The sequence below is a fragment of the Anopheles maculipalpis genome, chromosome 3RL, assembly GCF_943734695.1.
Source record: "Anopheles maculipalpis chromosome 3RL, idAnoMacuDA_375_x, whole genome shotgun sequence".
NCBI lineage: Eukaryota > Metazoa > Arthropoda > Insecta > Diptera > Culicidae > Anopheles > Anopheles maculipalpis.
This window is the reverse complement of record NC_064872.1, coordinates 44,790,430-44,817,230: the sequence shown is the minus strand read 5'-3', so window position 1 is coordinate 44,817,230 and position 26,801 is coordinate 44,790,430. Positions and strand designations below refer to the sequence as shown.

Genomic DNA, 26,801 nt, shown 5'->3' with positions numbered 1-26,801 from the left:
GTACATGATTGAGATATTGTAATTCATCATCATGGTTTGATACATTTTATGACTTTGCCTTCGGAATTTATTTTTACTTTCCTAGAGAGACTATTCACGCTGTTGAAAACAAAGCTTTGAAATCATTCGTCCAGTTCCGGATCCGGTTTCTTTGTCTAGCATCTAGCGGGACTGGCTCACTATGTTTGCTCCATAAGCTGCGCGGTTTCTGTCGCGTTTTAGCGAGCAAAGACTGATGGAACAAATGCCACGACTGTCCACCGACCGGTGCACCAAGAAGCCGAGGCAAAGGATCACATAAATCAAGGAAGCATTGAATTTCGCATTCGTTTACATGCATTGTAACCGTTTCGGATCGATCGGAAACAGGATCAAAGGCTCCGGTGATATGTTTTCCGTTTCGGTTTACCCATTGTGCTAAGTTGAATTTCCATGCATGGATGTCAAATTATTATTGAAGGGCCCATCTTCGTGGTAAAAAAAGTGTTGGGTATTATTACATTGAATTTCTTTTATTTCTTTAACAACGATCTGACCGTTTTGATGTTAAACTTTCTATTTAATTTTCGTTTCCAAAACTTACGCAGTCACCGGGCGGCTTCGGCTGATAAACTTTGACCGTTTATAATAAAACCTACCATTTTGAATTAAACTTCGTGATACATCTTTCATTGTGGAGGTAGACAAAGGGATTTAGTTCTCGAGGATAGCACATACAATCAGTGTGGTTCTAAGTTCTATGTTCACGCGCGTAAGAGTGTTTCGTCCAAAAACCTCAGCAATTTTCCACCCACTCATGGCATCGAGACAATGCTAACCGCAAACTTCACTCAACTCGATAGCACTCTATCCGACGCCAGCATAGGCAAGGGAACCGGAACGACCTTAATCTATAATAAGCTTCCTCTTTCATCGTGTGCCGTCGAATGCGTAGGTAAATCAGCCTCACTTTATCACTGCGTTACGGTTATCGGAATGTGTGGCGAACGCGGTCTAGATTGTGGATCGAGGATTTTCTTACCGAGTGCGTCACATAAAAGTGGAACCCTCCCCTACCCGATGACGAAACGCTAGTAGCGTCCCTAATTTCTTGGAAGCTGAGCCTACAAGACGTTGTCACGAGACTAATTTGAGGGATGCGCCAGAGAAAAGGGAGAAAATAAGAAGCTCGTTGTAGGGATTTGCTGTCGGTTTCCTCGGGTCGGTTTGGACAGAGGTTCGAATCGAAAGGGAAGCAGTGGTTGGCAGTGTGAAGTGAATTATGCAAAAAACCGCACACGTTGCCAGACGTGATGGGCGGCTTTGTCAGGGGTTTGTTTTATCCTCTCAATTTTTTTGTTAAGTTGCTCATCTTATAAAGCGTTTGGCAAGGTTGGTTTTGCTCTAGACGGAGATCACGCAGCGAAACACGGCGGAAAATAAACAACTCACAACATCTTCCCGCGTGGTACTTCTTTAGCGTTTCTGACAAATGCATCCTGCAGGCAAGCCACAGCCCCGGCTCCGGATCGTCGATAAACGATGAACACATAAAAGCTTTCGGGGGGAAAAAAAAAGTTTTAATGCACTTTCCAACCACCCAACACCAAGGGGACGCTCAAGATCGGTGTTGTTTCTGTGTGGTTTGTAGTTCGTACAAGCGCTGAAAATGAAGATGTTGTTATCGTGTCCCGCTAGCGCACGCGTTCCGTCAAACTTTCCTCTCGCGCTTCTTCCAATGTCCGTGTGCATCCGATGGACAACTTCGACCGGTTTGATCTTGCTGGATGGTTGAATAGTGTTCTTTACCTTCTTCTTTCCATTCTTTAACCAACCCGTTTTTTTTATAAACACCTCTTTTGCTGGACCTCCTACGTTTCGAGCGATGGAAAGGGTTGTAGTGTTGAAGGCCGTTTCTAGATGTCACAGGGAACGGACGCCTTTGGAAGACCACACACACGACAAGCCGGTCTATCAAAATGAGTGGGCCTACGATAACACGACAGACGTTTTATTGTAACATCCATCAGACTTTGCCGATGTTGTGCTTTACAAAGCAACAATAAAAAGTTTAATTATTAAAACTGTATTTGCGGTTGGTACATTTGTACGCGCAAATAACAAGTGTTTTTTGATTGTTTTTGAAGTTTTAATTTAACGAATATGTTAGTTCGAAAACACTTTACTCCCTTCGTTTGCATCCATCAGCAAACATGACAAAAACAACAAGAATTTTTATTTGTTTCCCCCAGAGGCAGTGTAAAATTCCACACGTCGATAAAGAGTTTCACTGCCAACCTATAATTTAAATAGCTCTGCTCTTTTCTATGTAATTTTACACTCATCGCACCCACCAATAGGTAAAACGAGCAGACACACCTGGGCTTGATCGATATGTGTGGTTCAATCGATGCGTGGTTTCAGCGGGTGTCGGCACAGGATGATACTGTGCCTTCCATCCGCACGACCACAAAAACCGCATGCATAAAAATTTGACACCACTTCGACGTTTGACTACGATGTTCCCCGAGGGTGGTATGTTGGTTTTCTTTTTTTTTTTTTTTGTGTGTGGCAACGCATTTCGTGAAACAACACATTTTCCTACCAGGTTCGTTCGTTGTGTGCACGTGCCTCTTGCTGCAGCTACTGCAACGCTAAACAAATTAGGTGCTCTCTTTACCTGCGGCTTAAAGGAGCGTAATAAGGTGCTAGCGGAAGTTTGCTCTGTAAATATTCGATTATTGTAAACATTTCATTAATATAGAATGTGTAAAGTGAATTAAAAACAACGAGCTTTAATATGCATTCGATTTGCATAGTTATAGAGATTGACTCAAACACCTTTGAAGTAAAAACACGTAAAAAAAAATCAGGACAGACACATATGCTTCCAAAAACCTTTCAGTTTTGATTCAGGAACTTTTAGGGTAATAGTAAGCACCAGTTCAAGAACAAGCTGCCAAATACTGAGCAGAATGTATGAAAAAACTACACTCTGTTTTGTGTACTTAATCTGGAACGCAAAGAGGTGATTAAGTTACCACTTGCAGGTTTTCCTTTCCCAAAAGACGGGTGGCCCTGGCCGGCGAAGACAAGATGTTGGCATTTTTTGAGGCTTCAATGAAAGTTCCCCCAAATTACTAGTTACTGAAAACGAACGTGAAAAAGTACTTGTTAGACGGTTCATTTCGCAGGATACTATTAAGGGGGGGTGCAGTATTTAACGAGGGTTTGGCTTAACAATCGTTATTGATTGGTTTATTTCGATGAAAATCCACCACAAAGAGGGTTTTTCATAAAAGTCATCTATTGAAATATTACACAGGCAAAAGACTGTTTACCTTACTGTTAACCTTACAACATATTCAAGACAATGCTTTGATGTTATCTACTCACACTATTTACATCAATTACATACACTCAATTCGGCTGTGCGGGAAAACCTATATTACATCACCTTTTGTCTGGTTGTCTGCTAGCTGTGATATTTTTACCGAGCCGTTTGATCGTCTCGAAATGTCCAACATATAGCTCCAGATGTGATCTTAAGAGCATGTTTTTTTTTCTTCCACCAACCCGTGTATCGGTTTCCTTGCTCCCATTCAGTAACAAAACTCGACCGACAGTAGATAATCATTGATTAGGCGTGCAAGCGAACAGAAGTATTTTTCACACACCAGTACCCGTCCGGCACGACGTAGGGTATCATTTCTAGATCAACTACCGAAACAGAGTCGTATCTTCGGGGCACAGCCTCCAGTGGGCAGCCTTAGCATTAGCTCTACACTAGACACGATTCGATCGGGCTGGTGCTTTTTCTCATGTGTGTGCTCTCGCTGGAATAGTGGTACATCTCATTTTACGCCGATTTGAAACGGATTTTAAGACATCGCTATTACGGCGAAGGGCATGGGATCGATGTTAGTTTAGTTTTTGTTTGTTTGTTCTATACTTCAATAACTAAAGTTCAACGCCTTTTCCGATGTGTGAATCGATGACGCGGTGGTGATGTGTATGGGGAAAAATCTAACTTTATTCTTCTTTTCTTTTCAGGTAAGGCACTTGTGGTGTAATGTTTTCTTAAAGTCGATGTTGGTGAGTACATGTACGAAAAGGTATACAGTTATGAACATACAACTTTTTATAAGAATCGCTTTTACGGTGGACAGGAATACCTTGGTGTAAAACCAACCGAAGATGCCACAAAAGTTAAACTTTTTACCTTTTTAAACTGAGAAGAAAAAGACCAACAAACCATTATTATTCAATACTACCAGTTTACTAAAAAAAACAGTAATATGTAACTCAACATGCATTTCACCAACCAAAATTGTAGATGTATTTCCCAAGGCATCTTATTTATGCGACGTGATCTAAACCATTAGGGGAAATCATTTGCAAAAAGTAAACAACCGAATGTGGCTAGATAAAACTTTCCGGTAGGAAACGCCTTGCTAGAAATCCGATTACCTGCACCGTCTCGTTCGCTGATGTATCGAACTTTGATCATGTTTAGTGTATGAAGCACGACCAGCACAGCACACCAACCCCGATACCCTTTTGATGCCCTTTGGTCAGCCTGCCGTTGACCATTTGCCCATCTGTACCGAAGTACCGAGAAAACACGTCAAAGTGGGATGTATAGTTTGGTTCACTCGCCCTGGTCTCGGATTATTTACGATGAAAGACATCCTATAAATTTGATTTCCTTCTCCGATAAATTTCCTATCAATATTTTATCACTCGTTTCACAGGCATTCGGGCAGTGTGCGTGAGCCCGTGGGAGCTTGTTGGATACACTTTTTTAATCTTTGAACGGATATCGAAAGGTAGCCAAATATCTGATTTTGGAAATGGCATAATAATAATAGATATTGTAAATTATGAAGGATACCTAAACCAATAATGGAACGTGCAAAATACGCGTGAAGTAAGAGGAAAGAAAACTGTAGTTGGTTGATGTACTTTGTACAATAAAATTACTATGTAAAGAACTATGTTCGTATCATAAAACAATAACGAAAAGCTGAAGAAAATAACTTTGATATTTAAGGGGGCGATCTGGCGGTCGTTAAGAGAACAGCGCCGATCTTCACACGACAGGACCTGGGTGCAAATCCCATTTAAACCGTTTAGGCTGCTAAGCTAAGAAGAATATTTTCAATATTTCACTAGTTAAGTGATTGGGAATAAGTTTACCTCAAATATATGACATTTTACGGGTAAACGATCGCAGGTGGTCTTTGCAGACGGTGGCCAAATAACTATCAACGCCCGTCTCAGTCTGGTAAATAATGCTTGATTAGTTAATTAACTGACACATCCCAGCGAACACGGCTGCCCTTCGCAATGCGAGTGCTGACGCTTTGTGCTCGTTGTTCGAACACACAGTACATATATCCACCAGTCGAACACGGTGGCTTGGTGAGAATGCCCTCATAAACACAGCAGGAAATGATTAAGCACCAGGAAGCATAAGATTTTATCCTTAAAGTTTGATGCTGATGTTCAATGTTATACGATATTCAACGACACTTCTAGAGTTACGGCAGCAAATCCCATTCGATCCATGCTGATGATCAATCGGCAGTGTATGAGAAATATTCGAGACTCGCTTCGCGATGGGAAAACAAGCTGTCCAGCGATAGCGACCATTTCTATCGATTTTAATTAATTCTCTTTAACTCACGTCATTTTCTGTTCGACGAATCGAACACTGCGCGTTCTCCTTGCGCTCGCTGAGAACGTGCTTGAGAAGCTGCGGTACACGAGAAGTTCAACAGATGTTTTATAGCGCGAATGCGTCGTTATAAACTTTTATTTCCAATCGATAATTTCTCTTTTTAGTTTTATGATTTCATGTTCTCTTCCTTTGCATTCGATTTTTACGTTTGCTCAGTCAACTATGCGCAACTAGAAATGTCGCCAAACCGTTCTCAGCGCGTCACTACTACGAGGTGTGGGGTGTTCTCTGCTCGGCCGGTGTAGCTGCTGCTGGTGCCACCGCTGTGCCCTTCGGTCCATATTTCCAGGGGCCAAACCAACGGATAATGTCAACGGCAGAGATTGATGAGATAATGAGACTGGCCCGGACATGTTCGTAATTTGAATGAGCGTTTGATATCCAGCGGTCCAGCCAGCGGTCCCGCTGTGTTCCCGGTTAGTTGTCAGTTGCACTGCCAGAGACCACAACGATGTAGCAGTTAATTAATTTGCCTCCAGCGCTCCTGCTGGTGGTCCTGCCCCAATGGCGAAGGTAATCGAGCATTCGATTACATTGACTTCTTTCTACGAGTGATGAAAAAAAAAATAATCGCTTTGAATCTGTGAGCTAATTCAAAATAAGTTCAAATCTTGTGCAAGTTTTCAAAAAGTTATTCATTCGCACCATCAGCAGCAACACAAATGATCAAAAACCATATGACCACAGCTATGGAGACGAAAATTCTTGGAACTTTATTTCCTGCTCAGAAAGCAATGAAAACATCATCATAATAAGATGATTTTTCTTTTCCATCAGAATTTTGATCGAATATAGAGATCGACTGCTATTGTTTATTTATGTTGCTGTCTAACTCATCTCTTAGAAGTTAAAACTTCGTCGGAAAAACTACCACCAAGTACACACACACACACACACAGATAGACAGATAAAATTGTACACTTAAAAAGTCTGGCATAGTTTATTTAGCTTCGGAAGTACCGGATTTCGCAAGGTGCCATCCTTTTCACTCACCAGAATAACCAGAAATTTAACAACGGCAAGAAGTGTGTTGATACAAGTTGTGGAGCAACTCGGTTCGTGTGTATTTCGGGATGCTGCTGATGCTGCTGCGTGCTGCTGCCTTTCGGTTTTGTTCTTCACCAGCAATCCGTAACGAAGGAGCTTTGCCAAAATCGATAACCGGCGACTATAGCAGGAAAAGATCTCACAACTTGGCCCCAAAAACCCAAACCGGGTGGTAACGATTGGGCGGGCGAGCAAATGTTTTGAGCTGCAAACAGAAATCACTCGTCCGTCATGGTATGGTTCTGGATTTAATTTTCGAGTTTTTTTTTTCGTTCGTGGTGAAGTTTGGTTTGTGTGTCGTATCGGTAGCGCTATCCCTATGAGAATGGAAAACCTTTTAGTGAAAAGCAGTTGTTTATTCTTGGACGGTAACCAGCCATGTTTGAACCAGTTCGATCAAGGATTGGGTAGGAACTGTGTAGGTTTTGAGGCTATGGATTTGATAAAAACTGTTCTCTGTTCATTTGAATTGTTAAAAAAAGTGTTACATTTAAATAATGTACGATGTTTTTATAAGTAGATCTGAGGGATTTTATGTAAAAAGGCACGAGTTGTGTAGGTTCAAAAACGGTCGCAATGTTACGCTTTCCATAGGAGTACCTTTGATGGTCTCGTTATATTTTGTTCAGATCGTTTAGCTTTGCCAACACTTTGTACTGCAACATGCATTGTTTTAACGCTTCGTTACGAACTACAAAGTGCTTATGAAAGCGCTTCTTTTGAATCGTTTGGAACGTATGGTACATTCGACCAACCCACACGAAACAGACAATCGATTTGTGTTTCTTAAACATGACGTTTTTGTTTCAAACTCATGCTTCGGAAAAAGTGTATTCCTTTCCGCTTTTGATGCTGAAGCTTCGATGCCGAACTCACACAACGAAAAACCCCAAGAAAAGATAAAAGCAGCAGCAGTTGACAGTTACGAATGGAGATAAAGAAACCGAACCAGAGCGCTTTAAGCCACTAAGAACCGTTTCGCTGTGTTTCGGAGCGTTCCCTCGCTCTTACCTATGCGGACTTATTTATGGTTAATTTAGTAGGAATGAATGTCAATGCCAGGGGAAGCGTAGAAAACAAGAGACTTAGACTATTGGAAGGAAACGAATCACGCACAGAAAGAATACGGAGAGAAACGCTAGACGAACGGTGGAGAACTGATTGTTTCTTCACCGTTCGGGCATTCGGGACGAGCAGATCCAGCAAAGCGAGAATGAGAAGTGAGGCGAAGAAAAGTAGACATTTTAATTTCGTCCAAATAACGAAAAACCGTCGTTGGTCCGATACACATATACACAGATATATATTGACATGTAAATTTTCGATTCTTGCGTTTCCCCCTTTCATGGACGATAATTCTCCAAACTTTAAAGTCCGCTGGAAGACAAACGAGCGACCAAACCAGAAGAACTAAACTATCCCCGAACAGGCAAATCAAACTGACAGAAACAACAGCAAAAAAACCAGATCACTAGTGGAAGAATAAGCACAAAAAGTCACAACCCCACCATACAAAAAAGGGAAACAAAGTTGAACCGGACTCCAAAATCAACCAAACAACATTGTTCTGCTGATTGAAAGCAGATTAAACATTACGGGTCGTCTGCACGAAAAGAGGTGTTTTCTCTGGTGCCTAGAGGATTAATTTTAGCTTCAAGTGAACCAGCCAGGCCAGGCCAGGCCAGGCCAAGAGCCGTACGGATTGTGTCGCTCGATTGGTTGCGACTCCGATTGGTCCAACACAGGCGGAGCAAGCGGCTTGTGCTGCTGGAGCAACGCGTGGTACGATTGTGCCTGGTGCTGGTGATGCCTAAAATTGGTCGGAACCTGGCGTCGAAGCGTTGATAAGTGAACATAGGCATTTAAGCGGATTTATTCGCTTCCCAAGCATCGGTAAAAGGTGCGTAATTCCTTGTATTGTTGATACTTGGCTGTCTTCCGCTGCACACAGTTGTTCACGGTTGGCCACTTCCGTTGTGTCCAAATACGACCGCTGGGGATATCAACTGACGGCGTAACATCCAAACCTTGGTTTAGAGAGAGAGAGAGAGAGAGAGAGAGAGAGAGAAAAAAAACACCTCACAGAAATACTTTGACACGGACTTTCTCGTGATTTTGTACTTTACTTTCCTGGAGTGAACGACGCAGGTGACATCTGATAAATGATAAGCGAACCAAATGTTGCGACACTGCACGTGGCTTCACCGTTGAACGCAACTATTAGCATAATAAATTATCGATTACTTTTAAATTATATTCAAATCCGCTTTTCCGTTCGCCGCTACACCAGCCTAAGGACCCGATTCTGTTTGCTGAAGAAGAGCGTTAGTGCAGAATATCTTCACGCGCAACCAATGGTGGCCAACTTCCTGGTCCCGGCTTTATTAATATTCTTTCGGGCCTTGAGATAGATTACGATGCCTAAAGGAGTGACGCGTGAGAATACTCCGAAAATAAATTACTTCACCGTCTCGAGCAAAACTTGAGCCCCCTACTTCCCCTGCCAGCTTTCATATCCTTCCCCAATTGTAACCCCAACTGAAGGTAGCCAAGTTCCACGTTGGTGGCTGGCTGGCTGGTGCTTTCCTTTGGCTTGGATGTACGGTGACTGGTGGCAATTAGTTCGCAAAACTCTTCGAATAACAACCGGCTCAAAATGATCGGCCAGAGTTCCTAAGAGCTATCAGGCAAACGGCCACTCCCTCCCGTCCCTGCGTTCCCATCCCACCCGATGGGAACGATGAAAATTGAATTTAATTCCAGAGCAGCGCTCTTTTTCGGCGTCAACTATAATGGAAGAACGCCGCACAAATCAATTCACTCGTCACCGCTAAGGCCAAATGGCGTTTATTCGTCGGAGAGCGGGAAACGTAAACTGATTTTTCAGACGATTGAGCATTAAAGTGGGACATTTTCGTAGATAAACAGGTTACAAGTGCTTGCCTTTTAATTGGATTACACAAGTGATTAGAAAATGCTTTTGTTCTTTCTTTCGTAATCGAGGGATTGGTTGGAGCAAGGCAAATGTGCGTTCCATAATTTTTGGTACTACTGGTCGTCTCATTACTAAATCCATGGTTGTAATGCACTCCAACAAAACGCAGTCAACCAATATGAACGCTATTTTTCTAAACTTGAAAAGAAAAACAGTGTAAGAGCCAGATCAAAATATCAATCGGATCGGATGTTTTTATGCAAGCACATGACTTGTTAATATATTAATTAATCGACAAAAGTTCCGATTTGCAGGAAGAAACTGTCCAACTATCCTGAGAAATGATAACGAAAAATTTAGCTCAATTGAATCTTGAACGATTTTCGAATCAAATGGTTCCATGTTTATCTAAATTGATTTGGTTTTTCGATTCTTCGCTTCTTTGTCGCTCACAAACACTGGTGAGTGGATGGCACAATCTTCCTTCAAACCTTTTCTTTTTTTTTTGCTGCTCAATCCTTCACTTATCGCAAGTTTTCATAAGACACAACATTTGTAGCAACAGGGTGGCATACACACCGAAAACGAAGAAAATGTTTCAGAGAAACTGGTTGCTGGTTACTAGCGAAGCGTGTGGCGAAGCATTATCAAGATGTCAACGAACAAAGACGTTTGCTGGCACGGTGCTTGTGGTGGCCTCTGATCGGAAACGGTCTCACTCCGGGTGACTTCCAGCGAGCGGTGCGTTCGATAAGCAAGTTCTGGATTTTCTCTTTCCATTCCACACATTGTGTAGAGTCGAAGCCGAATCGAACGATTGCCGGTCCGGTGAAGAGATAACTTTAATTTATTTCTTTTAATTCCTGCGGTGCGTGCGCTGTTGCACACGTTCCAACTCATCCCCGCAAGCTGGACCGTGGAGTTTTCAACGACTTGTTTCACCGAGTCATTAATATGTTTTATCCAATTTACGACGTATCGTCACAACTAAGGCTTCGAAATACTATAGATCTGGCCGATAGCGAGCGAGTGAGTGTGAAGTTTCAAACCAAAACAGAACGCACGTCATGATGGTATCGAAACATTCGCTTTTTTTCTGTTTTCCTTGTTGTCCGCTTCGAAAGCGTCCATTCCGGGCCTGGAGCTAGCTAGATTTGGAACATGTCTGTATTCCTGAGGACTTTTCTATCGTGCAAAAGAGACAACTAGACTCATTTTCTCCTCAATACTCAGCATGGAACTTTGGCCTGATGCCACCACCGATCAGTGGAATGAAGAATAACTGACGTTTGACCTCGCCGGGGCCGTCAAAGGTGTCGGATATGAGTAGTGGCGTGACGGTAGGTCGCAACTGTCATTCCGATATCGTCAAAGAGTGAGGCGTGAAAATCGATACTGAAAACAGTTGCTGTTTTTTTATGTTTCTGCACAATACTCTTCGAAATTAAACAAGTGTAGAAAGTTTTAATCATCACAAAAATGTAAGTCTTAATAATACTGATACTTAAATTTATGAAACTCTCAACACTGTAGAAACTCTCATGTGAACTGACAAAAATAATTTTCTTCATTTAAGCTCCTTGTGTGAAAACTCGACTCCAACACTGTTCAGTTGATGTAGCGTACGGAACGGTTCGCAATGCATAACCCTTGGCGATCATCAAAAATTTTGGTAGCTTCTTTCGCCAGTATTCGCCTGCATGGAGGGAAAAGCGCAAAATACTAAAAAAAAATTATGATTATGTCAAACGTCAATAAGATCTGTGGTTCTCTTTCCGTGACCCGCCGTTAACCCGCCTCTTCTTGTGCTTGATCAGATCTATGTCTATCTTCCATTTCCCAGAGGTGAACCACCAACGCCCGTTCATAGGATTTTCCGGAATATTTTCGTACCACACCAAACAACGCCGGACGGGTAATCGGCGGTCCGCTTTCTCGCTTGTGTGGCTGCTATTTTTCAGCCGAGAAGCAGGCACCAGCATTCTATGAGCCCTTATGAATTCATGAAAAAAATACAGCTTGACAGGAGACAATGCTAAATAACTTGATAAATAAATAATATTGACAAAGGACGTGCCCAGCCTCGGACCGGAAGGTGGCACAAAAAAAAAAAGGCTAGCAGCAAAAAAAATTGACACAACCGGAAAGGCATGAAATGGGTCACAACATGCCAAACCTCCGCACTACGACGGTAGAGTACGGATCGGAGCAGTTTCTTGCACGTTGACGTAGGCGACCCGTGCTACCACCACGAGGAGTCCTCACCGAAGCCGAAGCGAAAAAGCATGACAAGTGCGGTGATGATGTTGCTGATATCATCCTAACCGCGTCACAACGGCCACCACCAGCAAAATCTAATCACAGTGTATAACGCCGAAGATGAATAGGACGGTGGAAAATGAAAATATAACATCAACAACAAAAAAAAAGAAAGGAAAAAGATGGCGAAAACAAGAATCCAACAGCAATGTTTCCGTTTTTTTCGCACCTTTCTTGTCGCCCGTGGAACACCGGATATGAACACTTTAGTGCGGCGTTTACGACACTGCAATGAGTGTGGCATGCGAATTTCCCTTGCCCCGGTTGCGCCCTTTGCACGCTCTACGGTTGGTACGTAATTCCGAAGCGGATTAGTGGGCCCACGATGTCACCTTGCGCCTTGATCCTTCCGCACGGTGATGAACGAGCAATGGCAGTGACGGCCATTCTGACAAGCTTGGTGGGCTACGTAATGCCGTATTAAAGAGTTTCATTGCCCTATTTGCTTTATGGCTGGCAGTTCCACGGTGGATTTTGCTCGTGTTTGTGCCCCTGTTTCGTGGCCATGAATGATTTACCTTTGCGCACACCTTCAGATGCTCGGGATGAGATTATTTGTAACAAATTTATTGTGAGTAGATTTCGTTTGGTCGAGAATGTTACTCGCAACGCAAAGAAGTCCATGTCCGTTGACTAACAAGAGACAAGCTTTGACGCTTTACTTGCAGTATGTTCTTCAATAGTCACAATATCAGGTGGTCATTGGACGTTGGTCAGTCTACAGTTTAACGATTTCAAACAAACAAACCGTTGCACTTATTAAATTGAGCTGTACACAACTGAACCGAACATAAACGATATAAATTATGCATTTGCTGGATAAGCCCGCTGCATCTTATGCCTGTTGCAAGCTTTGTTGTGTCATACTAGTGGCTCGAACTCATTTATCAGAGCTTACCCGAACTCCCCGGAAAACGAATGGCTTCGTCGTTCCGTTCCGATTCATTTGTATTCCCCTCGGACGACTGTCAGAATCCCTGCGGTACCTTTTCAATCAGCTTGCAGAACGGACTCCTCAGTACCGTCAGCTCTGCGGATCTGAGAGCTCCACCGGTTCGCTGCTTCGCCACACAAACTTAACAAACCCAAATAGCATGAACTTTCAAAACCCGAAAGTAGATTGTCTTCATTGATAAACGACAACCGCCATTCCCGTGCGTCTGTGTTTGTGCCGCGCATTGCAATCTGCTCGAGATTTCTATCCACTTTCTGCCTGCAAGCTATTCCATAAGTGTTCTCAAGACATGGTTCCACCGTGCACCGGGAGCCAACATTTTCCAGGGAGGTCCTCTGTACGATCGTAAAAGCTTTGCCTCGCAGCCAGCTTGCGGCTGCCACATCGGCTCAATGGAAAATTATTAAATGTATCATACAGTGTGTCGCCCAAGGGGCACCGTCGGAGCACTGCAGGGCAGCTTTAGGATTCGTTCTCCTTTGCTCGCGTACCGCAGCGAGCCCCGTGCGTCATCCATCCGTCCATCATCCGAATTTCTCTCCTCCAACTTCTGCTTCCATCCAAGCCCATCGGCAAACGGTGGTGGAATAAGATATAAAAATTCATTTCGGTCCTGTCGGCTTACGGGCGTAACCGGCACACGGTCGTGACTGAAGGAGAAAACAATAAAAATGATGCCACTCTCGACGTTTTAGTAAAACAAACATATTCCCCGATTTATGCCTGCTTCCACACGCCCGGTTTAACCCTATCCTGCAAAGTGGACGGCCCCGGTGACGAGAAGTGCTATCGTCTTATGCTTTTAAGCTCTTCATATTCGACTCTCTTTCGTGTGTTCCGCCGAGACGCCGAGGTTTTCCGTTTCGTGCTACGTTATGCTCTGTTCATCGAAACTCGGATGCTGAAGAACGCTGCGTGGCGGGTGTGGCTTGGAAGCTGGAAATTGTATCATTTTTGAAGTTGATTCACTTCACTCGACCCTCGCACTACGCTGATCGGTCTGCTGGAGAGGAGAATTAGGGGCAAACATGATGATGATGCTTCGTTTGGCTGTTCTTACCAGTGGCCTCTTCACGTCCCCAATCTGGACTAAATTGCCGGTTTATTTCAATAGCGAACAAGACACACACTTAAAACAGGGTAAGAAAAAAACGTAGAAAATCTTCTTCTTTGCGAACGACCGAAATAACTTGCTGGGATCGATTATTAGATAGTTAATGCCATATATTATGATGATTTCAAAATCGAAACGTAGATTGATGCTACAAAGTAGTTATGGCGCAACAATAAATTACTGGAACAACAACAAAATTGGTTATTTTGTTGGATATTTGTTTTGGACTTTCTTATTCTTGGTTATTTATCTAAATTTAGCATTTGAAGTCACACAATGTTGTGTAGAAAATACATGGAAACTTATTGTATCATATTTTCTCAAGAATTTATTGTTGGATAATAGAGCTAGAGAGAGACCACATCCATTAGAACTTGTTTGCAGTACAAAATTAGCCTTCACATGAATCGCAACAGTTAATTAATTATGAAAAATCTATCGTATTGATTATGGCCTCTGCGCCGGTTGGTCGACACCACACAACATCGACACACCGTCGTCAGCACATTAAAAGGTCGGCTACAAACATAATAGATCAATCAAAATTAAATAACTCCTAGTTTGATACACTACCTTCGGCAGAAATCCTCGCACCAAGGCACACAAATTAACCACAGAATTGATCGATTCCATACCTTCTCACCACTCTTCTCGTCGTCGTCGTCACCGCTCAAGTATCTCATATTTCATTTAATTTCATTGATTCTATCAAATAAACCCGAACCCGAGTGCCCTACAACCACCCGCCGACCGGCTCAGCTACCACAAAATGATGCCCAAAATGATTCATCCATCAATGTTCCAGATCTGACAAGCGCGCTATCAGATTACAGTTTACACACGTGGCCAACGACTGTGGCGTCGGAACTGTCACCACCGATTGACTGCCAATTTGTTGATAGACTTTGGACCCGGTACAAACGCGCAGGACCTTCTTTCACTGGCTTCGCTCGGTGAACGGGGAAAACGAAGCCAAACCGTATAAACGCCTACCGTGTGCTGTGTGCATTTGAAAGGATCGTGTGCCCACACGCACTGGGTTGCCAATTATGGACTCCGAAGCAACCGACAATAGGCATAAGCAGCAAAATGGTGACACTTTTTTTTTCTTCTTTTGGCCATGGTTGTTGTTCCGAATATGTTCCCCGGGAAAATGTCGTTAAGAAATAATTGAATCAAAATTGACGCAGATAGACGCATTTCGCGGTTTTCTATTGACAGTTACGCTCCGTGCCGGGGAACGTGTCGCCGAAGAGTTCGTGCTTTCTGCAGGATTGTTTTTCATTTTTTCTCTGCGTTGCCTTTTTGAACTAAATAGAAAACCCCAACAACCTTGGTTTTGGCAACGCTAACCGCGGCGAAGCATGGGCTAGAGTGGATGTAGAAAAAAGGGAGAGAGGGCATTCAGTTAAAATCGAGAAAGGAGAACATCACCCAAGACGTTTCAGTACGTTGGCTAAGGCACTTTCCAAACTGGGTAACGTTTCTTTTTTTTTTCTCTCAAAAATTCCAGTCACGTTCTGGCTGTCGCACTTTAAGTGAAGCAGTTCCGGAAAACAAGTCACTTCGTTCGGTACCGATCCTCGGTAAACGGATCTGAGGGTGGACTAGAATCGTTAAATTGAAACAAGAGCATAGATGTAGTACCTCGGTCGAGCATGTCGTAAGCTTCAAAAACAGTGCCCTTGCCATCACGATATTGCCATAGAATGGCTGACGACGGCAAAACCAAAAAATCAGCGAAAGCTCAAATAATAATATCGTTAAATGGTACTGTTATTGCGCTTTGGTCCAAAACCATGTGGATGCTCCGGTTGGGTGCTATTACCGTAGCTACCAAGCCACACGGTTCTGCTATCTGTTTTCCGGTGTTTACCCTTTGACGCTAACGCCGTTACCATCAAAAGGATCGCACTGAGGATAGCATTCGACGCGATACCCTGGCTGGTGCCCCACCAGACCAGAGCCCCAGAGGGGAAAACTATTTTCAAGCTTCACCGCTCCACCGGAAACTAAAGGAAATAGCAGACCAACACACTGGAGGATGGGGTCCTCTGGGATCGCAACATCAACGTGCCAGCAAAGAACGAATTAAGCTTTGATTTAAGCCAACCGTACGGACCCATAAATGGACAGTCAAAACAGGCACCCGGTGCCGGGAAATGCATCCGGACGACATACTTTGTGCGGCTCCATTACAATTTTCAAAGCGCAGCTCCCATTGTTGCACTGATCCGCAATGTCAGCAAATCGCCATTCAGCAGCGCCGGTGGGAATATTGTTTAAAAATGTAGAACATTCAATAATGACAATAAAACCCACATCAGGTACAGCGCACAAACTCGGATTATCAAAACAGTGTCGACGGAGATGTTGGACGTTGTTTGTCTCTTTAGGGGTTTCCGCTTACAGCATCACATTGTTTTTATTGGTTGGTAAATTGGAAAAAATGGTTCAAAGAGACCAATGCAATCAATATTAACAAAAGTTAATTAAAAATGTACATCCTTGCAGCAAAAAGAGACCGATCGACGTTTTGGGAAACCCCAAGCATTTATTGATTGTGTGGTGTTTTATTCATAGGGAATCATATAATTCGATGAAAAAGACCTCTGAGCCATGTTTGCTGGTACACTTTGCTTTAATCAACATGTTTCCTTTTTTTCGATTTTGAAGTTTTATCACATCCACAAAGAAATAACAATTATAATGTGTCAAAATGCCAATATGCCGACACGTTTCTTCCGGAGGTCACAGAAAGGAAGATCAGTAATGCATTACTAAACGTTCCCCTAGATGCCATGGTTCCTAGTTTGCTGATTATTGAAACGTCATCGGTCATCTGGGCCATTAATCGACTAAAACCCTCGATCGCTCCGGGTCCAGATGGCGTTCCACCATCCATACTGAAACGCGGCGCCACCGCTGTTGCCCCCATATTAGTCGCAATTTTTCGGGAATCTTTGAGATTGGGTGTTTACCCAGCCTTTTGGAAAACCTCGTGGCTACTTCCGGTACATAAGAAAGGCGACAAATCAAACGCGTCTAACTATAGCGACATCACATCACTTTGCGCCAACGTAAATTTTTTCGAGCTGCTCATGTACCAGCCACTTCTTGCTGCTGCCTCAAACTATATCAGTACCGCTCAGCACGGGTTTGTCCCCAAACGTTCGACTTCCACCAATCTGCCTGCCACAAGATCATCGATGCGATTTACACGCACATTAAGGCAGCTTTTGACAGTGTTCCGCATTCGTTGCTGCTCGCCAAGCTTCAGGATCCAGGCCTTTTCCGGGACAAATGCTGAACTGGACGCGGTCCTACCTCACCAACCGTTCGTCCAACCTTCAGGAGTACCACAAGGGAGAAACCTTGGTCCGCTTCTCTTCGTAATATTCCTGAACGACGTCACACGTGTACTTCCTCCTGACAGCCACTTGCTTTACGCGGAAGACGCTAAGTTGTACCCTCCGATACACAACCAGGAAGATCAGTTGCATCTCCAAAATGTTCTCAGCGCGTTCCACTCCTGGTGCTGTACGAATGGCTTGGAGATATGCGTCGACAAGTGCGTAGTGACTACGTTTGCCAGAAAGCGTAGCCCCTTAATCTGCACGTATACCATTAACGACACTGCCCTTGTCCGTAAAAGCTGCATCAGAGATCTAGGAGTGCTCCTTGACGATAAGTTGAGCTTCCATTGCCAGCTAGAGCACATCGTCGCTAAGCGCAATCAACTAGTTGGCATTTTGAAGAAGCTTGCGCGTGAGCTTACCGAACCGATTGCCGTTAAGATGCTGTTCTGGTCCTTAGTTAGGTCTGTGGTAGAATATTCATCCGTGGTGTGGTGGCCCATATCGGCACGCTCGATGGCTCGCCTGGAATCTATCCCGCTTAAATTTATTCGGTGTCCAAGTGGAGTTGTAACGCGCAGAGACTTTTTGTCGCAGGTCTACTTGACAATCGCATCGACTCGCCAGTGCTGCTCTCTGCTATCAACATTAACGCCCCGGCAAGATCGCTCCGTGCTAGATCACTTCTTGACGTAGGGGAACGTCGTATTCGATTTGGCGCCGTAAAAAGTCGTATTCGTAAAAAAGTCGCATCAAGGGAGCCACATATGGTTCGTTGAATTCTACAAATAAAATAACAAAATAACAAATACGTCGTCGTAAAACGGATCAAGCATTCACCAATCATATGAGCTATTTTACAAAACGTTTTTCAATTCATTTCAATACATCTTTATCTATTTACTTGTAAATATATCTCTCGAAAAAGTCGCAGACGATCTAGACTAAAACGACAAACCCTAAAGCGTTTCCATCTCTTCGCTTACAAGCAGGCATCATGGGAAACACTCAACCATGCTTGACCTAGGCAGGTTGCAGGTTCATTCATTTGTTGTTTTACTACCTCCAACGTCCAATATGCACCACCCACCGTCCGTTCCATATGTTTTTTTTGCCACTGCTTGCGTTCGGTGTAAAATATGCTCACAAAACATGCCCCGAGTCCTACCGAAAGCTTTCCACACAACACTTTACGATGAACAATTTCTCCCAAATCTGCGCAAAATCTTGTTGCTGGTAAAGGTTTACCGAGCCGCATGTTGCAAACTTTCCCGCGATTTTCCACCAAGGGCTTTCCCGAGATATGTAAACCCAATTTGGTATGATATTTTACGATAGCAGACAAGGGTATGCGCGAATATCAGCCAAGCTATGTGGGGTGTGGAATTGAGGTATAAAAATCACACTGTAAATACACATCGGCTTTCGCACCGAACGAGGTAGCCGCGTGGTGAAAAGAAAACAACATAAAAATATGATACCCAAACACAAATTTTGTACCTTATGCCCGCAGACCTAACACTGGAGCAGGAATCATACATCCCGGCGACGACGTGAAGAAGCGTAAACTTCTTCCGTTCCACTGCTGCCGAAGAAGTTGCAATCGTCCGTTCTCTTGGTCGAAGGAAAGCATGGGAATGTGAGTTCACTCGGTGCTCTGGTCAGTTCGGTTAAAGTCCTATCTGCGATTCAGGCATTCGAACGCTCGCCAGGACTCTCTCTCTCGTTCCGATGCTGCGCTATGCTCCTACATTGTTGGATTCCTTTCAGCACAGCTTTTCCATTAGATGTGTACGCGCCTGTGTGAGTACCCGGGAATGTGTGTTCGTATTGTTGTTGTGTTGCTGTCGTTTGCCAACGGTTGAATTATTCATGTTTACTGATTCTAAGCACTGGGTGGTTGCCGTTGCTGCTTCACTGCTTTCTTTCGCCGTTTGCCGCAGACGAATGTTTGTCAATGCCAAGGTTCGTTTACGATCAGAGCGCCACTGCGCGGCCACTGTTGGTCGGAAGGTCGCGCTAGAATTCGGAAACGCAACTAAATGCAGCAGAGAGAGAGAGAGAGAGAGAGAGAGAGAGAGAGAGAGAAAACTGTGTACACCTTACCATGGTATATATCCTCGTTGGGTACGATTGCTACGTCAAGGAATTGGGCAGAAGTGTAAGAGTGCATGGATTGGGTGGGAACGACTGGGTGAGTGTAGGTATGTCGTTCGTTAGACGAAGCGTAACGACACAGAACGTGGGACACAGGCAAAAGGTCAAACCCGCTCGCGTGTGGCACGGGAAAACGGGAAAAAGGCATCATGATTGTTTGGTGTGATGGAGGCTGATGTGTTTTTTTTTCTTCTAGTTTTTCATTTTTTTTCCTAAACAGCTATCCAACCATCCATCCATCCATCGAAATGTCGCCCTCAATGGGCCGTGAGAGTGCCGTAATTTTGTTCCGTAGCATTTCCTTTCTCAAATGATCCGAACTGGTCGGCGGGTGATGCTTTGCTTTTAACAGTTGATGATCATCGAAGGGAAGAACTGAACCGCGGTACATAGTTGAGTTGCGCCAACTGAATCTCGAAATGACATATTCTACCGTTTCGATTTCCTGTTACATGCTTCATGAGCTTTTCTTGAGTGTTCTCAACAGCCGTTAAACCTTACTTAATGACTAACCAATAGAACGAATGAATATCTTTTCTTTCCTTCCTTACCGAAGGTGGTTATTACCTTCTTCGAAAATATCGTCGTCGCATATCAAGTAAAGTTCTTCCGAATTGCTGACATCATAAATTGTTTGCTGGGTGTGAAAATTCCGTTATCTCCGAACCAGTCTTCGCCAGCAGTCGTTAAAGGATACGAACCAAACAAAACCATTTGATCCAAACTATGGCAGCCATACCATTGTGGGCCATAATCTGGCTTCCCAACATTTTGGCAGTGATGTTCACTTTGTGACAAGGATTACAATCCTCTAACAGAGCAGATGAAGCAGTGAGTGTGTGAAAAACGAAGAGAAAGAGAGAGAGAGAGAGAGAGAGAGAGAGAGAGAAAACGAGAAGAAATCTACATGTATGGGTGTGTGTGTGTGTGTCTGGTTTTTGTCATTGTGATATTATACAACGAAGAAAAGCCCCGGAAGGAAGAACACAAATTGGCAAAGGGCTCCAAATTCTCGGCTGACAAGTCGGTGGAACAGGAGTGAATGCCGAGATAGCTAAAATAACCAATTCATTGGAATGTCGAGGGTCCTGTGATCGTTCTGTTGGAAAGTTATTTAGGCAGGAATGTTCCGCCGCACAGCTCACGACATGATTCTGGGTTGGCCATTTTGCCTCGTATACCACAGAACCGCACTAAATTGTCGTTTGACTGTTTACGTTGTTTAACTGTGAAGCGTTAAATTGTTTAAAATGAACCAACATGTGCTGATGTGGTGAAGCTGGCACAATATGATACAATTTACTGTTCTAAACTAGAGTTAGGCAAAAACTATTTCTATTTATCTATTCATCAGTTAAAAATTGTTGTGATATCTTTGTTATCACTATTTTGTATTCATTTTGGGAAGCGTTATCGTGAGAGGAATTGCAGGCTTTTTATTATTTCCATCCATTTCACCTGGCTGTACACAGTTTTCCAGCCATTCGAGCAGTTGATTGCTTTTTCATGGTTTTTAAGAGCTACTACGTGCGGTTTACGTGCTACCCTGCTTCGCTGTTGCGGGTGACTTCCACCTTCATTACACTCGCTTGGATGTTCAGCTGTTTATTTATCGCTCTTTTGGTTTTCCTTCACCGTGAACTGCCGCGTCACTGGGTCAACAACAAAAAAAAAAAACAACCCTGCTCGGACAGCTGACAAGCACCGCCGTCACTGTGCCAATAGGACGAAGTTTTTTGGATGTCATAGGACTACCCTACATACAAAAAATAAAACATTGCAACGGGATCGTCTGGTTGGTTTTGTGTAGCGGTAGTGTCAATTTATTGAAAGTTGATCGATTTGATTCCCTTTCACCAAGGCGCATGTCCAGCAAACAAACAGGGAATTGAAATTGATTTTTTTAGAATAGAATTAGACCAATAAATTGTGTAAGCACAGCAAAAGACAAAAATTAAAGCAGTGCAGTAAATTTCAAAACATTCGTTTAGTTAATTTTTTTTTTATTTCGTAATGACGGCCAGGACGTATTCCTTAAAATCTAATCGTAAATATAGCTTACCAATTCATCAAACTTATATCCTATTTCGAGGGTAGACATTTCCTTCTCCCTCAATTCAAGTGCACCTTATCCCGGGTGAGCTCGGTTGTGGATGTTGTTACTGCCAGGTATGGTTCGGATGTTGTCCTCGCTATTTCCGATAGCGCCTCTTTGGAGCATCGTGCCGTGGAGACTAACTACTGGCTCCCAAGAAAACCCCCTTTGATGCGGATAGTTTGTGGTGATTCGCCACTCCATGTCGTTACGAGGATTTTGTGGCTGGCGGCCCCATCATCGGTAGAACGCACGAGTCTGAAAGCGGGTCTAGCCGCATCGAACTCCACACATGACCAGAAGATGTGTGACAAGTCTTGAAGTCGGCGCTACCTACACGTTGAAGATGAAAAACCATCGCATAATGGTTCGACATAAGTCTCGACATCATACTGCACGATCTACCGGGTGCCCGTGAAACCAGGGACGCAGGGAAACCTGTGGTGAGTTGAAGTTCAGGAACCTCCCGAGTTCGTCCTCATCCCTTATGCTGTTTAGTTAAAAATTGATAATTCTAAAACTAATAGAGTAAATTCAAACTCATCTTTTTTTCTTTTCTTTTTCCAGGTGAGTTGCTGATAGCCAAACAATCAACAATACCAACAGGAGTATATAGGTATCCTGTGAAAGGATAATTTCACATGGTCATAAAATAGCATCACATTTGAAGATTATTTCTACTATTCCAACATGATTTATTATTGATTTCGAGCTTCAAGTTGACTGAATGAATGTTCCAAGACTACTTTTAACATTACGTTGAAAAAAACTTAAGCACAATTGAATGAATCTATCAAGCAGTTCTCCTAAAATCTTACCTTACTTAAGATGCAGCGCCAAATCACTGTGTAGCGAAGACAGCTGACGACACGAAAGAACAGGATTTTTAATGCCGATGCTTCCACTCTGTCTGCGTGGAGGAGCAAACTTGATATCCAGTGTCATCGCCATTACCATAATGCACATCCACTCATGGTGCATGGGTTTTGCTTTATTCAAATGAACCCCAATAACAGACCATCCGATCCGAGCTCGGATGCAGCTTCCACTTGGCTTTCTCGTGCTTTCTAACAATAGAAAACATTCGCGAAATATGGTTCCCAACATGGCAGACTCGGCTAGAAAATCATTTCACCATCAGTAGAACAACAGCATCCAGCATCCAGTTCTCGGGCATGGAGATTCACGGGCAAAGTCACATGCACCGGTAACGATGTTGTTATCCATCAGCGATGATCACACACTCTAGCTCGTTGCCAACTTACGAGTTCAAGCTTTCGCCTTTTCGTCTTTTCCATCCTTCATTTGTTTTACAACCCGCATTTGGTCGTGTCAAAATTGAAGCCTTTGATTCCCATTTCTAAAAGTTTGCGCCAGTTGCTTTGTGTTGTGTTGGACAAGAGTAACAAGCGACGATCGAAAACAATGTCTGCATTACTGATTTTGTGTCAATTAAGATAAATTTAAATTGCCAAGGTATGTTTTTGCTTTTGTATTGTGCCCAGAAGCTTTATCAAAATTCCTTTTGTTCTACAAGTGGTGTTTACCAATTCTAAAAATATGCAAAAAAAAACAACATCAACCCGAATCAGATTGGTACACACAAACCCAGCAAGCTAATCCCGGATAAACCGTTTAATATTTCATTGCTTCGATGCTTTCGTGTAAACGACTTAAGGTCTGTCTCGAATGGTCAGTCGAAGGACGTCTTATTTAAAGCGTCTTTTCTAGCCGTCCGGCTATAACCCTGCTGTAATACGATAAACTTAAACAATCCACTTAAGCAAGATTAAACCACCTTTAACTAAGGTTTATCCGCAGGCCAACTGCAAACACACGAATAAACCTTCTCTGTTCTAATTCCCTGTTGTCTTTGTTGATAAACCTTTTTCTAGAAGAAAAATTGAAACAAGGTGCCTTCCTGTTGGGAATAAATGCATACAACTATCTCTTGGCAACTACACAGAACTTTATCGATCATGACAGCAAATTTGGAACTGCGTAAAAGAAACATTTGGTTTATAACATTGCCATTTGGAGTCCCTAATCGCAGTTACGTTTAAACGATTAAAATAACTAATCATTCGCAAATTCCACGTAAGAAGCAACATAAAAACTCATGCATGGTAAGAATGAAAAATTGATCAAGGTTTTACGCTGATGACGTGCATGAAAGGGTAAACTTAAATTGCAATCATTTGCATATTATGGTTACACCCAATGGGTAATGTTAGACCGTTTCCCTAAGACTTTCCCACCTACGAATCGCGTGCCCTTTCCGTTTTATTCTTTCACCCGCCGAAAAAAAAAGCAGCTGGAAAAAGATACTCTACAAACAGCATAGCCTAGATTGTTTTCGTTGTTTTTTTTTTTATCTGACAGAATCTAGGCAAAAGGGAGAAACAAGCTGTAACCCAATTACCATCCAAGCCTGAGAAAAATGAAAAAGACATTTGTGCCCAAAAGTGAAATTAATTAAAAATTCAAAACCATGCTACCAAAGCAGGTCAGGGCTGCTGGTTTAGGTGAGAGATGAGGCAAACAAAACAAGACAAAAAAAGAACCAATTTAGCGACTGCAAAGAAAACTTCGTTCATCCCACCTCATTTTTTCCGATGCTCTGAGGATGTTTTTTCTGTTTATTTTCATCCTGTGCGATCATTCAATTGTTACATGCGCGAGTAGGTGGTACTAATTAAATTATCGTTTCGCATGTCTTGTTTGCAAGATGTTTTGTTCCTTTTTCTAATTGAGCTTGAATGACAAGCAATTGAAAATCTATTTCATTCTTCCCTAACTACTGATATTCTTTGTTCGTAATAGTCATTAAACGGCTTTGTATGATCGATAAAATTTGAGTTTTCGAATTCTATTTATAATAAATAATTACTTCACGCTATAAAAAGAAATAAATATGATTCAATACCATATTATCTCCAGTTGTTCCGATAACTATCTAAGGTTCAATATTGATAAGACATTTCCTTCTTATTCTTTGGTTGCCAGGGATAAGCCCTGGCAAAATCGGATGCATAGATATTTATATTTCTGAATTTTCCCCCTTTTTTACGGCTTCGAACGTCTTCTACTTGGCTTTATCGACCTTCTAGGTAGTTGGATAGTATGTCCTCACTACGAACAGTAACAATAAAATAATTAAAATGGTTGTGAATAATTTTTTATTGGCACTTTTCTCTTGCAGGCTGGAAAATAGTGTAATAGCATGTTATATTTACAGCATCCCTTAGAACCAAAACCTGATACGTTACTCAAGGAAAGGAACACTTATGTTGCAACATAATTTACAGCATTCTTCTCGCCTTTTATATAAACATGTTTGGTGCACTCATGATGAAAACGATACGCACATGAAGTGGTAGATGCTAATGCACGAGTGACATCAGACAATCTGATCGAAACACCCACACGACATTCGCTAACAACAATCGTTTTAAAACGGTTCCTACGGTCTTTGTTGCGATGGTGGGAAAATGGGAGCGAATGAAACCCATTTTACATCGTGATGAGTGGAATCGATTTGACGATCCAGCCGACGGACGAGGCGGACGAAGCGGACGAATTCTCGCTTCCAGCGCAAGCAGACGAAGAATTGAAAAGGACCAGACGATAGAGATAATACCATCTCGATAGCATAAATGTCACCTTACTTTACGCTTATTGACTCATAAAATTCAAAGAAGGGAATGCTCTTAAAAGCAACATAATCATCAAACGCCTTCACTCACATCTTCACCACGGACGAGGGCGCTTGCATAGGTGCCATCAAACCGTGTGGAGTTATATTGTGAGGTGGACAGTAAACGGACCCACGGGTTGGCATTGTTTCCCAGTTTCCTCATATTGGTAACGAAAATAAATAACTATATTGTCTTACCGGCGTCTCACGCAGGCTTTCATGGACAAACCTCGGACGAGGGAACTTGGAGGTCTTTTGTCAGATGCGGGAGACGCATCATTTATCAAGCAATCTATATGCGACACCATAAACCATTCTCGTAGTACGCACGTTGACAACACATCGAACGCATTAAGCTGCGTGAGGGAGATTTTGAGCTTTGGGCAAATAGCTGCCTTTGAAGCAACCATAAAATCAACATTATTCATCACCATCATTCAAAAACAAATAATGTGATTCAATAAAAGTTAGTTTTTCGAACGAATTTTCGGAGTACCGCATCGAGCCTCTCTTGCTGGTTGAATTAAATTTAAATACAAACAACTTACCTCAAACAGTGTTTCAACTTTAAACTTAATTACGCCAATCCTTGCTTTCAATGCCATTTTAATTATTTCCACAGTTGTTTCATCTAACTTTATCCTGAAACGAAAACACACACACACACACCATGCACCACGGTTTTTGTGGATCATTAATTAGAGAGACATTCTAAACCACCCATTTGGCTGGCAGGAAGAAAAATGCGAAGCAGCGATCACGTTAAAAGCATGCCGCACACCGGCACGCTGCCATCGGGCACCGGGTTTGAAAATCTCATTTCCGATCCTCGTAACTCGAGCCAAGGAACATTCGCTCCTAGGACGAGTGCCAGCCAAATTCTGTGTTAGTACTTTCGTGAAAAACTAAATTTATAACCGTTCCGTTCGGTGGATTAAAGGCTACGCGGAGTCCTCGTTTTCTGCCTTTTTTTTTTGAATTTTTTGGCTAATGTTTTCTACTAACCTTAGCCATTCGCCAAATCGCCCAAAATGTTCCAGAAAACACGGTACGTTGGTGAGACGAAAAGGGGACCAGCTACGCTGTGCGAACCATTGTGAAAGATACTGCACACCGTAATTACATTTTTATTGCCATTTAGAATGTACTTTTCACAAGCAAATTGTTCTTTCATGCAGTTATCTTCAAAGTCTAGTAAATTGAGCCAAAAAGCGCTGACACTGGTTAGTATGCTAGAGCGTACAAAGTGGGGTAGGGACGGAGAGAGGATAGGGAAGTGGGTGGTTTTTACTAAACCGACAGCATCGCAATTGTGGTTATTTTAAGTCGACCTCAAATTACCCCAAATCGGTTCTTACACCACCATCCACCAAGCACCAGGCCATTGCAATCGGATGGTTTCGT

At 42.8% G+C, this 26,801-nt stretch overlaps 4 protein-coding genes across 5 annotated transcripts in view; 2 read left to right on the top strand and 2 right to left on the bottom strand.

Moving 5' to 3' along the window:
- Positions 1-26,801, bottom strand: part of LOC126564660 (dolichyl-diphosphooligosaccharide--protein glycosyltransferase subunit 1) — a 378,005-nt gene that overhangs the window by 164,000 nt on the left and 187,204 nt on the right. The window lies entirely within an intron of this gene.
- The window catches only part of LOC126563859 (hemicentin-1-like), a 174,163-nt gene that overhangs the window by 22,790 nt on the left and 124,572 nt on the right, over positions 1-26,801 (top strand). The gene's annotated exons all lie outside the window — the stretch shown is intronic.
- The window catches only part of LOC126565311 (uncharacterized), a 378,977-nt gene that overhangs the window by 292,776 nt on the left and 59,400 nt on the right, over positions 1-26,801 (bottom strand). The gene's annotated exons all lie outside the window — the stretch shown is intronic.
- LOC126564322 (adenylyl cyclase-associated protein 2) overlaps positions 12,479-26,801 on the top strand; it is a 195,419-nt gene continuing 181,096 nt past the window's right edge. The window contains exon 1 of the mRNA XM_050221325.1: positions 12,479-12,490. The gene's annotated coding sequence lies outside the window, so the exon portion shown is untranslated. The remainder of the gene's footprint in view (positions 12,491-26,801) is intronic.